Below are 15,571 nucleotides of genomic sequence, written 5' to 3' on the forward strand. Positions count from 1 at the left end.
GGCACTTTCCCGATCATCTTCAACCGTCGCATGTACCAAGCCCGGGGCCGTCGTCGTCGTCACCGTCGTCGTTCAACGGTTGTCGTTCGCTTTTCGTCGCGTAACCGTACCAAAACCGTAACCGTACGGAAATCGGCCGCACCACGGCCGTACCAGCGCTTAAAACCGCTTCCGTTTAGCGTTTGTTTCTTTCCACCAGTCGCCCATACCCAATCGTCCTCGAACGGAATGGTGCGTTCGCATAGCGCGCAGGAGGCGATTTGTGAGCATTGGTTGGATTGGGAATTTTAAAAGCCAACACCCGAAAGCCCGCACACACACACACACAGACAGACACACCGAAGCGCCGTACCAAGCGTGAAGCATCGAAGGCTCGAAACCCATGTTCGGACGAAATCCCACCCCGGGGCGACTCGAGCCTGTAATCGCACGTATAAATTCGAATCGAATGACACACGCGACGCTCGGATAATACAACAGTTATAAATGTAAACTTTATTTCGCTTTCCATTCCATCCCAGCGGCCGGCCGCTTCGCCTTGCGGGTGCGGATTTGTGTCGAGCCTGGGGGTGGGAGTGGGTAGCTGGGAGTCGAGGCCGGATGGCTAAGCGTATGCTGGGTAATGCTTCGAGCGTGGTTAGAGGTTTTGCAAAGCTGGATCGGGTTAAGGTATAAATCCGATCCGACATTCTTCGAACCGTACTCAGTGGCAGGGAATGCATTTCAGTGGGAAATTGCAACGTTCAATGAAACGTGGACGATAGCTGAATGCCGGCGTTGCAGTGAGGTTAGTGTAAGGTTTTTTTTGATGATCCATTTAAGTTGAAGCTTTGTAGGGGATAATAATTGTAATTATATGACTACACCTTCAATGTTCTTGCTAAAAGTTAGACAAATTGTTATGATCTCGTCAAGTCAAGTCAAATTGTTTCCAAGTTACACCAGTCAAACCGAATTGAACCAACTCTTAAATCTTAAATGCATGTTAAAGTCATTCTTTTTATTTGTGCGATGTTTTTTTAAAGCATGTAATTGTTCCAAATTAGGACATTTTATATGAATTATCTATAAAACAGCAATTAATCAAAATAAACAATACACTGGTAAATTGCTTCACTTTGAGCCAAATACATTTTTAATTCAACTATTTGTTTATTGTTTTTTTCATGAGCAGTTGAACGCTGTTTAGAGTACTAATTTATAAATCTTCAAAAATGAGTTTAAATGTTTTTACAGGATTTTCCAAGGTTTTTAGGTGTTTTGCCGAACATGTTTGGTTTCCTCCCATATTTTGGTGTATTCCATATATGTTCCCATATATTGGTGTGTTCCAATCAGAACATTTGGTTAGAATGGCTAGTTATTGGATCCTTTTTTAATTTATATTTTTGTCGATTTTTTATACGCAAAAGGCCATCAGCTTTGGCCTCCTGAATAATTAAAATACTCAAAGTTTTTCATAAAATTTAAAAAAAAATTGAGTAAAAGGAAATCTTATAGCTATTCACGAGTACTACACTCGAATTTGTCAAAAGCTTATGCTTTTTGGGAATAATAAAAGATTAAAATCGTTTTTATGCACTCAAAATCAAACTTACCTTAAAATGTAAGATTAATTTTTATTCAAACGCTGATTATAATGGTGAAATTGAGTAATTAAATAAACCGCACGTGTTAAGGTAGCTATCGTTTTTTTTCCTTTCATTATTATAATTGATTAAAAACGTGTTTTAATTTTATTACATCAATTTTGTTGTGTTTTTGTATATCAAATATCGTTCGATATATCGTTAATCAGCCGCATCGTTGAACCCGTATCACCAGACATTGAACCGTTTATGACGTAATGAAACTTTAATCATATCGCTAGCAGTATAATAAATGAAACATATGGCCAAAACTATCTAATTTCTTATTATAATTTGTTTTAAAGCCTGTCCTGTATGCGGCCCGCGAAGCTTTGAAACTATCGATAATCTAGTCCATATTTGAAATGAAACACCATTTACATCGATATTTTAGAAATAAATTGCGGCCCATGTTAAGCTATTCGGGTCAAACAGTGGTTCACCGAGCAAATGAGTTCGATACATTTGCATCTGAACTGTCGTTTTTAACGTTTTTGAGTAGAGCCAAACTGCTGCTTTCAAACCAAAATTGCCACAGAGTCGAACAGTTTGACAAGTAATTGGCGAAAGAATTATTGAATTGCTTAATTTGTATGAAAATGCTCTATTTTGTTTGCTAAACTCCAACAACAATAACAAAAACTCTAAACTTGCTTCCGATAAGCGCTCCTTGTTCTTCGCTTAAGCTTTTAACATTTTTATCAAAAATGTCAGCTATGTCCCACATTTGATGCTGTAACAATCCGCAACAGTAGCAGTGAACAAAAAAGCACCCATCCACAGCTCAACCAATGCAGCTCGTCGTTGTGCACGACACAAACACACACACACACACACACACACACACACACACACACACACACACACACACACACACACACACACACACACACACACACACACACACACACACACACACACACACACACACACACACACACACACACACACACACACACACACACACACACACACACACACACACACACACACACACACACACACACACACACACACACACACACACACACACACACACACACACACACACACACACACACACACACACACATCACTGATTCAACCGAACCGGTGGCCTGTCACGGTGCGTTAGCAGATAAAAGAACAGCTGAAACGTGCAGAAGAAAGTGGACACCATCGCCGATACCAAGAATCAACCCACACACACACACGCACAGACACATGCTTACAAAAATCTAGCTGACGCAGTCGAGTTCGGGCCAAAACTATCCCTCCCCAGCCCCACCGGCTCAGCGGAGCGAAAGAACAAAAGCACGGAGTGGACCGAGTCTGGTCGAGCGGAAAACATGTCAAACACAGGGCCGGCACAGGATGGTTCCGCTCGTGCACCCCATCAGCCTCATTCAGCCCGTCGTATCAACCACCACGTGGACCGAGCACCGAGTATAGTCAAAGTTTTCCCAGGCCTGCCCGTGGAGAGGAGAGCTTTTTCTTTCTGCGTGTAGTCCAGCGTGCAGTCCAGTGTAGTCCTTCTGCGTTGCCCACGACTCAATATATTGTGAGTCGTGCAGTCAGTTCCGTTGTTTTACGCTATTTAAAGCCCGTCCAAAAAGGGGGGGGGGGCATGGAGCGGGCAAGGACAGACAGAATGGTTGAAAGTTATTTTCACAATCATAACTCTTACACCCATCGCCCCACACACTACTGCTTCCCGCTCTGGCGCTCCGGCACGGTAGCTTATGATCTGTACAGTAATTAAATTTATGGCATCCCACAAGCACATTCCATCCGGTTGCTGTCTCTGCCGCACTCTACCGGCTGTCCTCCGGCCATTTGGAAAGGAGGGGAGGGTTAGGTTGAGGTTAGAGCTAGTGCTTTGTGCTTTCATTCCAAGTGACATTTTTGTACTGTGCTGATTATTTGTCAAAACCATCAGTTCGAGACTGATGAACTTAAGGGAATTCATTAATCGAGCAGATTCCTCTCTCAGCACCAAAGTTCCCAGAACCTCCCCCCCATGGGACACGACCGGAGTAGGTATTTTGACTGCTCATGTTCCATCCATCTCGAAGTTGAACTATCCCAGTGGAGTTGATAATGGGAATAGCACAACGAAAAACAAAAAAGAAAGAGTAGTACAATTGCTCGCTCTCTTTCATTTGCTCTTTCTCTGTGTGCTCCGTGACGAACCGTTTCCACCTGACAGCCCTAATTGCTAGTTATTCGATTCAATTAGCTTCCGACGTGCACTGACGACCAGGCCCAACCCAACGACTTATGGACTCGCCACATTAAGCGTCATCAGATTGTCGTTTATGCATGATAACTTCTAATCAGAACCGGTCCGAGAGCAGGGAGTTCGCACAATCACCAATGATCACTTCTCGGTACGAGCAATTGTGCGATTGATTGAAGTGTCTGAGTAGGTAAGCAGATTAGAGATACTTAATGTTTCTTTTTTCCCCCCCACTCTTGGCCTTTGTCTCACAGCAATCAGAACTGAATGTCTCGTGCACGCCGGTGCGTAGCCATTCCAACGCATGAGCTCCCCTTGGGGTTAACTACTTTAAACTATGCAGCTAATAAGATTGTGGTTGGAAATGGGAAACCTTCCAGTGCACCGTATCCACACGCCTTCCGTTGGGTTTCGTGTTGCAATTGCAATGCTTTCGTGTTGCATTTTAGGCTTACGGACACTACGGCAGGGGTAGCGCATTATTCGGAGAACTATTTATTGCTTGTCGGGGAGGAAGGTGCATGCAGACAGCTTAGCATTTAACCCGGCCTGTAATCCTATTTCGAAACACAGAAACTCCTACCCAAACACCGTTTTGTGTATTCAACCGTTTGTTAAGGTGTGGTGTATTGTGCTTAAATATTTGAACTGCTTGGATTATTGTCCACTGTGGCTTGCAATCGCTTCCAACCCTTACTACATCCTTGAGTGCTTTCGTCGTGATTGTATAAGCCTTACTCACACTTAAGTGGTAAAAAAAAAACGGACACAACTTTGTAACAAAAAACAAAGCCTCCCAAAATGTTCAAGCCAACCGCAGCACGAAAGGCAGCACCATGTGTGCAAGGTGAAGAAGAAGGGGGAAATTAGTTTGATAACTTATCTCATTAAAACAAGGGACCCACCGCGGGTCAGCGAGGCTGGGCGTGCGTATCGTCGGCTTTTCGGTCAGGCAGACAGTCGGAGGCATTTGCGCCAAAGAAAAATTGTGCTAAATTAAGATTTTATGGTGCTCTGTTTACGACTTCTTGCGGAGGGGAAACAGGGACGGTTTTCAGAGTACGGTGGCAAAAGCAGACAGAAATAAGAGAGCAAGTGGTCGTGAAAACGGTCGCTTTTTCTTATCATTCGTGGCCGTGCCACTTCACTCCCTTTTGTAAGACGTCACGATGATGTGACTCGATAGGAGAAAGCTTGTAGCCGTATTAGATTATTTTTGGAAGTTTTGTATGGTTTATTTAATTTAGAAAATATCGTTAACTTCATACATCATAATTGACGACCAAGAGTTGGAAGATTAAGCAATTAACATCCGTTTCTTGGCTGCATCATCATAACTCCACCGTTGCTGATTGATCGATCGCACAATAAAGACATTTACCATATTGTGCGCGAAACGTGACGGACGACATTGCGGATCATCACATTTCTTTTTACAGCTTCAATATGAAACAACAGCTTTCGGCACAGCTGACGATTCTTCATCGCTTATTGAAATCATGCAGATACAAAAATCCCTCTGCTATCATGTCAAGAAAAAAAAATCTCCACACAGCTTTCAAAGATCAAATCTTCTCCGCTTGTGCGTTCCGCTTTTTTGGGTCGCAAGTGTGGAAATGGAAATGGAAAATCGGCGAGCGTTCTACGCTCCCCTAATGCTATAGAACAATCAAGTGTGTCATCTTTTCTCCTTTCTTTTTTTTTTGTTCCCTACTTCTCTCAATCAACGTGCCATACACACAGCCACACAATAGCTGCCAACGAGGGACCTTCAGTTCAGTTGCTTTACCCCACATGGGGCAAGATTATTTGTCAAACGCGGGCTATCATCGGCTTGGCCCAGCGACCAGCCCGCACCGTTTGGTGGGTGGGACCGCTTTCGCGAAACAAGGTCGCCCTGGTTGGCAGAAGGGGGAGCTGGTTTTGGTCGGCTGAGAAGAAGCAGAAGAAGAACGGGCGGGTGAAAGTTATTCATTCTGCCCACAGTGGCAGTGGCCCCGGACGTCATGCTGGGGCAATAAAATAAAAGAGTGATAAAAATGTGTCCACATCAGAATATCGAATGATCACATCGGCTGAGAAATGAACTGGCGGTGGGAGGTCGGCAGAAGGCTGGAGGGAGTACCAAACACAAGCAAAACGAGGGACGACACCCGCTAGATAGTAGGAAAATCGTTCTGGCTGCCTCAAACGAACAAAAACCACGAAGCGAAGCAAAAGGGCTGCACTCGAAAAGCTTTCCCATGGCATGCTAAAATGAAAATCGTTCCCTGTGTACCGGGAGCTGGTGGTGGGTGATGGGGCGACCATTGTCGATAGCACCACCAAGCTCTCCAGAGCGATCTACCCTATCAAAGAGATAGTGGGAGAGCTGTCAGCAAACAAAAAACGGGAGATAGTCCCAGTGACCAGCCGAGCCGTAAAACGTAACCAGTGGAGCGAAATTGAGTTGAGCCTGATATAAATAAATAAATAAATATACGAAAGTAAACGTCATCGCTAGACCCGGCTGTGAGCAGAACGCGCCGAAAATAGAATGACGGGCAAATGGGTTGCGGTATGAGGCGAAAAATGCTATAAAAATGCCACCTCCATCGAGGCTTCCCGAGCCCGAGCGTTTGCTTTGTAGCGCGTGCACGTTTCATAGTAAGCTTGTCAGCGGCGACAATGCAACCGATTTGTTGAAGGACGCGGCGAGGGTGATGCAGAATGTATCACAATTCAGCTCAAAATATACCCCCCCTCCCTACCTTCTCCCTCCTCTTCCCCTGTTCAGTCCCCGCAGGGCATGGGGAAAAATGTAATGTTTTATGAAGAAGGAGAAGAACCGTGCAAACACAAAACCAGTCAACAAATGCCGACCCTTGGCGCAGTGGGAAAAGTGATTGAAGCGGTGAAAGGTTGCGAACGCAAACCCAGGGAGATGGGGGATGGGCGCGTGATGTTTTGCTACAACCGTAAGCGACACAGTCACCAACGCTCCGCAAGCTTTTTAAGCTCGGCTTGCTTCGATGGAGTTGCATTATGCAGCTAGAACGGCAACAAAATGCAAAACGGGGACGCAGTGGCCAACACACACACGCAACAATGTTTGCTTTGAAAGCAGGCGTAGACGATTAAACTCGCGGCTCACGTCGTTTGTGAGTGCGGGTATGAGTGTCTGCCAAACTGGTGGGTGGTTCAATGCATTTTTGGTATTTTTTGTGTGCCTTAGCCAGAAACTGAATGCGTTTGGTTTATTTTTACACAGCGAACGCTTAAACAAATAGGCTTATGGTGAGTTTTTTTACGGTTACTGATTGTATTTTGAAATACTATAAGCTGTCAGACAAAAAGTGCGTTGCAATGTCGAAGTAACACAGTACATTGTATTTGACAGCATTGGAAAACAATCAGGCACAAGGATTATCAATTATTTAAACACTTTTAATGGTCTATTTTTAAATAAAAGTATTTTTAAAATCATGCACCGTATTGTTGTACCAAAATAGCTTACAGGCCAAAATGATTGTTTGCTTAAACCATGTAATTATCACTAGGGATAATTATCGGTCTCAAGCACGGTACAATAAATTCTTCAATTCCAAGAAAACGGTTCGTTTTGTAATGCTACACCATATGACCGATTCTTTGAACATTCGCATCAGATGCTTGTGAGTTGAGTGTATGCCTGCACACTGTTTTGCCAATCAACAGCTGCAAACTGATCGCATAACCAGCAACGGTGTGCAAAGTTTTGGTAAATAATAAACCGCGCCTAATAGCTTTGCAAATGAGCTCGAAAAGCGTTCCAGTGCCATTCGGGGAACGGAGGGAAACATAATCCTAAAATTGATGAAACATTGCCTGCAGTGCGCTAAAATCGGTTCAGCAGCTTTTTACCGAATGTGTACAGTTTTAAACGTAAGGATATTTTTTTAGCTGCGTGGAGCGAGTAAATTGAAGTATTTAGATAAATAAACTCTTCTGCTTCTTCTTTGGCTCAACAATCGATGCCGGTCAAGGCCTGCCAACCCACTTGTGGGGGGTTGGCTTTCAGTGACTTATTGATTTCCCCCCATAGTAGAATAGTCAGTCCTACGTATGGCGGCACGGTCTATTTGGGGCTTGAACCCATGATGGGCATGTTGTTAAGTCGTACGAGTTGACGACTGTACCATGAGACCGGCTCTAAAAATAAACAGCTATTTTTAATCGGGGCATTATGTTAACTTTGGTACTATGTTCGATGAAGTAGTAAAGTTCTCCTCACCGTCCAGTGAGACCTCTAGCGGGGCGTAGCGTAAGCTTTGGAATTGTTGCCGCAAGCCAGCCGTTTTAAACTGGAGCAAGGATTACTGTTTCGCAAGTGGTAAAATGCTGTTTTACTTTTGCATTAGATCACTCAAATGTAATTTACATTTGAGTCACTCAAAGTCGAAAATATCAAACTCCCGGTTTGATCCACGAATGCTTCCCCACTGTAGACTGTGTTTCCCAGGCGAACCAGCTTCTTGCAACTCACTCCTTTTAGCAACACCATCCAGTGCCCAGTGCCAGGCGCGTGGTAGCTGGAGCATGCTTTAAAAGTTTAATACAAATGCAATTCAATTTCACTTTGCTCAATTCGATTTCTAATTCGATAGCAAACTTTACCCGTTGGCTTGTTGCGTTGCTTTTTCTTCCCATTTTCGTTTTTTGTTGTTGTTTTACCCATATCGTTAGAAAACGAGGATCGTGTTATGGAAAACGGTTTCCATTACTTGGTTCACTTGTGAAAGGCACATATCGGGTATCGTGGTGGTGCCTCTCGATGGTATTGCAAAAAGAGTTTCCACGTGCTGCAATTTAGCGAGGAGCAGGCTGCTTCTAAAAAAGAACGTGTTTAACGAAACAATTGAACCTTTTTTCTGTCTGTGTTAACAAGGCGGTGTTAACATTAGCTCGAATACGTTGAAAAAAAAACACGTAAGTGTTAAGTTGTGCGAGGAAACGTTTCCTTTCTTAGCTTAGCCACGAAACATGAAACGAGCAGAAAGGCAAATTGTTTCATGTTTTTAATTTAACAGAAACTGTAAATGTCTTATTCAAATCAAGTCGACTCGGTGCCAATTTGTTTCCACATTCTCATGACAAGATTCAAATTTTTCTACTCAACAAATAAATCTACCCACAATTTTACAACTTTCCCCATGCTCTCTTACCAACCAAATCAGCGGCGAATTGCACTCTGCCCGGCGGAAGGATTGATGCTACCGTTATGATCCAATTTCGGCTTCCACCCCGATGCTCATTGCTCTATAAAACGCGGGTAATGGCCCACCAGAAACCCATTCCGACAGCGGTTCCTCTTGAAAAGCCACAAATTTCATACCATTTCACCAGGCGGGAATAATGGCTTAGGAAAGGACCCCCAGCACAACCAGTTGCATTCCGTACAGGATGTGTGCGGTGGTTAAAAAGTGACTATTCATCGGTGATTGTGTGTGTGTGTGTGTGGGTGTGTGTGTTCATTTATAACCTTTTTCCTTTTAAAATTTCCCTTCCAGCAGCAGCAGTCCCAATTCGTGCGGATTCCTGCGGGCGGATATATGCGGCCAGCCGATTCGCGGGCGCCCGGATCATTACTCGATGTGCGATAAAATTTTATTGCCCTTTCTCCTTGCTTCCCATCTCTAACCCTTCCTCTCGCCCAATTGGTCCTAAAAACTTGTCCTAAAACTTCAACGTTCAATTTTCACGTGCTACCAATTTAAATCCGCGCTGATTTGAGGGACGGTTACGGTTGTAGCCTAGCAGCGCTGGAGCAGTCAGCCAAAATCAGTGGCCATAAAGTGAAGTCACAAAATGAAAGTCGTTTGCATATGGGAAAATGAGGGAAGCTGGTGTAAACAATACAGACACACACACACATCACACATAAGCATACAATGGCAATTGAGTGAGCTATGAACGAAAGGAGTTATGGGTTAATCAACAGGCAAGTTGCAAGTGGCTGGATTGAGTTTCTAGCACCAGATGCACAGCTTTGCTCGTTTGACTTGAGAAAGTAACACGGTTTAGTTATTATTAACTAGTTTATTATTTAAATGCGATAAATATTTCCTCGGGAGGTTTACAGACTCCCAAAACCAGCAAATGAAGTGTTGTCAAATAAAGCATCTTTAATGGAGAAAATCATAAAATAAAAATTAATATTATATCAGCATTACGCAAGCTACTCTACCTTTCATCTACTTTGTGACGCTCTGCAAACATGACAACCGCTTATATCAATATGAACCATTATAGATGAAACACTGCAAACTGTAACAATTGCACGCCCGTTCCAATTTGAGCTGCCCACGACTCTCCATCAAGGCAAATATTTAATTAGCGAATGTGTATAATTTTATTTCCCCCCCTCTACCAGAGCACCGAAAACAATTACATTCCAATGTAAAAACACACATGCAAGCAAAAGAATAATATAAAAAATAGCAAACGCGATCAAAACAGGATATTAAAGTGTTTATTCGCATCGAATTAATTACCACAAATTGATAATCAACTCATTACAGGCGGTGCGGGAAGCGCGAAAGAAAAGAGACACACCCCGAAACCGGGTACCCCATGTCCTAAATCAATCCGAGTTTCACCCCACACATGTCCACTGGTTTCGGTGGGCACTGTTTGTCCACACAATGTTTACCCCTCCATAGGTGCCGGGATCGGTTTGTTGTCTGCCGGAGGGGTCGAACAGATCAGGCTGAAACAGAAGCAAAAAAGCAAACGTGAAAAGTGACCGCGCGATGGGCCAAATCGACTTCAGCCGGTGAGATAAACAGAGCACAAAAGCACAAAAGCACTGACCACGGGGAAGGTCAGGCACCATCCCTGTACGCTCTGTAAACACACAGAAGCGGAACGATAATGACAATTTACCTGACGCAACGTTTGCCAATCCGGCACTGTATTTGTGCACCAAGCGATTGAGCGGGTAATGGCTTCATAAAAATGTATTGCTGTGTGTGTTTGTTTGTGCCAGACACCGGGAGCCAGCAATAAAACAGTCAAGTTTATGTTTAACCGAAGCATAAAATAAATATGTTTTTGGCCAATGATGTCTTTTTTCAATGGGGTATTCCCAGGTTGGGCATTGCTGCGTTGTGACACCGGTGATGGATGTGTGTGCTGGTCAATTTACGTTACGGGCTTGGGAGGCAGATGGTGGTGGGATGCAGACCAATGGTATCAATTACGGCGATTGAATAATTTGGAAAATTTGATTCTAAGCCTCTTTAATTAATTGATTGAAATGGATCGGTCGGTAAACAACAGCTTATGTGCTGAAGTGGGGAAAAGCTAATGAAACGGATTGTATGCTTGCCGTTGATAGTGCTTGTAAATATAGAACCAGGTTCAATCAAAGTTTTTCCAGAACTACACAACGAAGAAGGAAAAATCGAAATCAATCGAACCAAAAGATAAACCTTTCGACTGTTTTTGACCATTTGATGGACGCAATAAAATCGTTTCATAATACAGCTTGCTAAATATGTCTTCTGAATGAGTTTTACATGTTGTCTGAAAAATTAATGTAATGAATTTTAATATTTCAATGTCGTGTCAAGAACTGGATTTTCCTTAACTTTTGTTCACGATAACGATGCTTTTAGCAGGAATTGGCAAGGAATCGAGCTGCCAAACAATTCTAAATTTAAAAGGAAAATAACGTCATGGAGACGCCTGGTGCTTTGTACCAAAACTATCAACATTACACGATTTCCATTAGGCAAACGAGATGCTTCAGCACAGCGATACGAAACCATAACCATACACCAGCAGATAGCACGCTGCAAGAAATCAGAAAATTCAAATCATATGCATATCTGCATCGAACACAACACGCCAACAAAACTCCGCTCCGCCCGTGTGCTCAGCTGGTCGAAGCCGTTGGCCGCTTTCGATTATTTCCCCCTTTTCGATAATAATCACACATACTCACACAAACACACTTTGTAAGTAATAGCGGGATACGAGACAATCCCCGTTTTATCCCCGGGAACGATCCCATTCCGGTGCGGACGGTTTTGGCGAGCAAAATAATCGTAACTGGGGAATCGAGTCGTAAGCACTACTAAGCATCGTGCCGCAGCACTGCACCACGGCACAATGGAAACAATGGCTCATATTCTTACGCTGACGTGAGCGGATCTCATTTCCCCCTGTGTCTCTGTTTGTGTGGCTGTGTTGGTGTTTTGTTTCTTTAGCCTTTGCCAGCGCAAACATGCCAAACGGCTCACGGAATGACCGGCAGCGCAAACGACCGTACGACACGGTGAAGCTCTCTACCCAGGCACGAAACGTTCCCATTTGTTCGGGGCAGGGAAGAGAGGGAGGTGCATAGTAAACGTGTCGTTTCCTGGGACGTTGCCGTTTGCTGCTGCACGGTCATTTCTATTCCATCGCTGGCGTCGAAATGATCCCGATAACACTTCACAGCCGATAATCTGCAGCCATGAGCGTGTGGTAAAATCGGAACGAATGGGTGTATCTGTGTTGTTGTGTGTGTTTGCTGGTTTGCTCGCCAGATCGTTGGGTGGGTTGGCAGGCTTTTTTTTTCTCGACCCGATCGTGCTCGTTGTGCCAGTTGTGACGATTGTATGTTTTGCCAAAGACGATGGTTCTAAAGTTACGGTTGGCTGTTTAGAACGGGTTTCTTGACTGGCGGGGAAGGCGCAGTGATGAGGGATAGAAAAAGAAAAACGAGCTTTCTAAGCGCCTGTTACCAATTCGCGTGAAACACTAATGCTTGGCGCGTGCTGATGATGAGCGAAACTAAACGATGGTTTACCTTAACCGGAAATACACGTTGTATTCTTCAAACTGCTTTGATGAGGATGATTCTGGTTTGATGCTGAGATGTTTGTATCTAGTAAAATCGCAGTTCAATGCTATAAGTGAAGCTAAATAAATAACGAAATGAAAAAAAAGAGTTTTAATTTCATTAAACATATCAAACTTTCGACTGTTTGTTTCTGTTTGTACTCTTTAATAAAAAACACAATATTTTACTAGTACAAGAAAAATGTACAAACAAACATAAAGTTTTTCCTATATGATTTTTATTTTCATGTTGAAAAGAAATGCTTCAAGTAATTTGCCATAAAATACTTTATAGTGCGCTAAGCTTACTTTCATACAAATTTGCACAATACAAAATGGAGCTTGTAAAAGTTCATCGTAAGCTCAAGTTTGTACACCGGAGGAAGCGCTATCACAATTTATAGCATAATTATAGCAAGCTATGTAGCACAGGACGAGGGTAAAAGCTCGCTAAAGCTATTTGGTATTGTATTTACTTTAAATTATAACACTTTAAAATGGAGATTTTTGAAATTTAAATAATAAAAATCGTAGTATCACAATGATCAAATCTTGGTTTATCGATCAAATATTGTATCATAAGTAATATTCCTTATGAAGAAATTCGCATCATATATGAATAGTGCAAGTCCGCTTCTATTGTTGTAGTAAAATTTTAAAATTTGGAAAAAGTCTACGAAACTGCAATCTGTTTATTTGCTTCGATAGCACCATCTGTATGTTGACAGTTTCCAATTTGCATGTCAAATTTCATCAAGCAACTTTTCATCTGTGATCCGATGTCAGCATAAATTGCTCCCAGCTCAGCACGCTATCGAAGCAAATTGGCCTCCTCACTGGAATAACTTTGAACCAAACGGATCATGAAATTACAAATCATGCTAACAAAACGATACTGCCCTTTTGGTGTGTATATGCAGTGTACTTTCACATTTTCACTTTCAAACGAAACGGAACGAAAATGCTGATCCGCATCTTTTGTAAAGAATTCCATGCATACAAAGCGCAGATTTCAATCTCACACCAGCAGCAGCAGCAGCAGCAGCAATAGCAACACAACAACACACCCGTTGGCCAATCAATCTGGGGGCGCGCAGGTGGCAACACTTCAGACGAGGAGACTCGTTTTTCTTCGAAAGCGTTTAAATTTGTACGAGGTAATGATGGGGAAAATTAGTTGCCCATGTTTTGGTTCATTCAGTTGGAGTTGGTTTTATTTTTGGTCGTTTTGCAGTCGCAATGCATCAATAACGAAATGGCAACCAGGTTTCGAATCGAACGGGAACGCTTGAGGGTGCAGCAGAGTTTACATTCAATTTCGATTCGAGCGATTTCGCTTCGTCGGCACAGCTGTCGACGTCTGCACAAAAATAACGCTCTATTTTCATTTTCACTCTGCGAACATAAATAGCGAACTTTCAGCACAACAGACTTCCAATTTTACACCAAACCGGGCAAAATAACAAAAGTGTTGTAATGTATGGAGTTTGCTTCTACAAACGAAGGTGAGATTCACCGCTGCGCGCACCCTCGGAGGATTGGAAACGACAGCTTTCCAGTTTCATTTTCACTCTTCCAAATCCTTCCCGTACTAGCAGCACGCTGCCGTACCATCCAGTACAGTGACAATCTTAATTAAGCCATGTAAGCCACGATCCACCACCGAAGGAAGGTGACAGCGTCTGTACCACAAAAGGACGCACATAATCAGACCCACCGTACTTCCTGTACTTTTGAAGCCACAAACACATCCATCCATCCACCCCGTTGCGCCGTCCTGCCGCCTTTTGTCACCTTGGTGACCCGATATCGTTTGCGATCGGGGCGATGCCACATTTTGCCGAACCTCGAACCGGAACGGAACACTCCGAAAGTACATATCCTTGGGAAAATCCTTTCCGCCGTGATCCCCTTTCCGCACCCAAGTACTGTAGCGCTTTCTCATATAAATATATTTTTCTTTGACACGCTTCCCATTCGTTCCGCGCGTACCACTATACCACAATACCTACCCTGCACCCTGCTCACCCGGACACGGAGCAGCGAACCGCCGTACCCTTGAAGCGGCGATGGTGGTGAGTAAAAGGTGCAGAAATGAAAGCATAACATATGATGCTAAGCATCCTAACCGCAGACCGCATGCGAGTGAGCATGGTACCGCTGGAAAGGGCACACAGCGCGGGGGAAGGTTAATTTCAGCCAACCGGAAAACATCGAAATTACTTCCGAACCATTACAACGGCTAAGTGCTTGTATTGTGGCAAGGGTAGTTTGTTCGTCTTCGAGCGTGGAAAAGGAGTTTCGGGCGGCGAAAGAAGGGGAATGGTGGAAAGCGTGACAGCGAAACAAGAAAGGTTGAAATTACACACGATCGTGAAGTGTTTTCGACACGTCGTTGGTACACCGATTGGGAAGGGGAGTTGGTGCTTTGCTATGCCGTAAAAATAGGTACGATTTGAAGGGTGATTTATTGCGCACGATTTATTATTTTCAGCAGTTGGGTAATATACATTTTTAAATGGACTAATGTAGAATATATTCAGTTCAGTGAGGATTCCAGTGAAACAGGAACATGTTCTTCTGTGGGATACTTTTTATGTTATCCAATCCGCTATAAATATTGTCGTGAACAAGGCCCCAATCGCCTTATACTGATGAAGTTTTAGAGGTTTTTTAATCCATTCAAATACAGTACAATTTCAATGTTACAAAGTTATTTCATACACAATTAATCACTTTTAGCTGCGTAACACTTGTCCTACCGCAAGAGCACATCGAGTGAAATTTACAGCCAAAGGAATCTGATAGCCAACACTAAGAGTCTTAGCAAACGGTAATACCTTTAGTTAATATGTTGGAGTTGACTCCATTAGAACTC

The sequence above is a fragment of the Anopheles merus genome, chromosome 3R (genome assembly GCF_017562075.2).
Source record: "Anopheles merus strain MAF chromosome 3R, AmerM5.1, whole genome shotgun sequence".
Classification (NCBI taxonomy): Eukaryota; Metazoa; Arthropoda; class Insecta; order Diptera; family Culicidae; genus Anopheles; species Anopheles merus.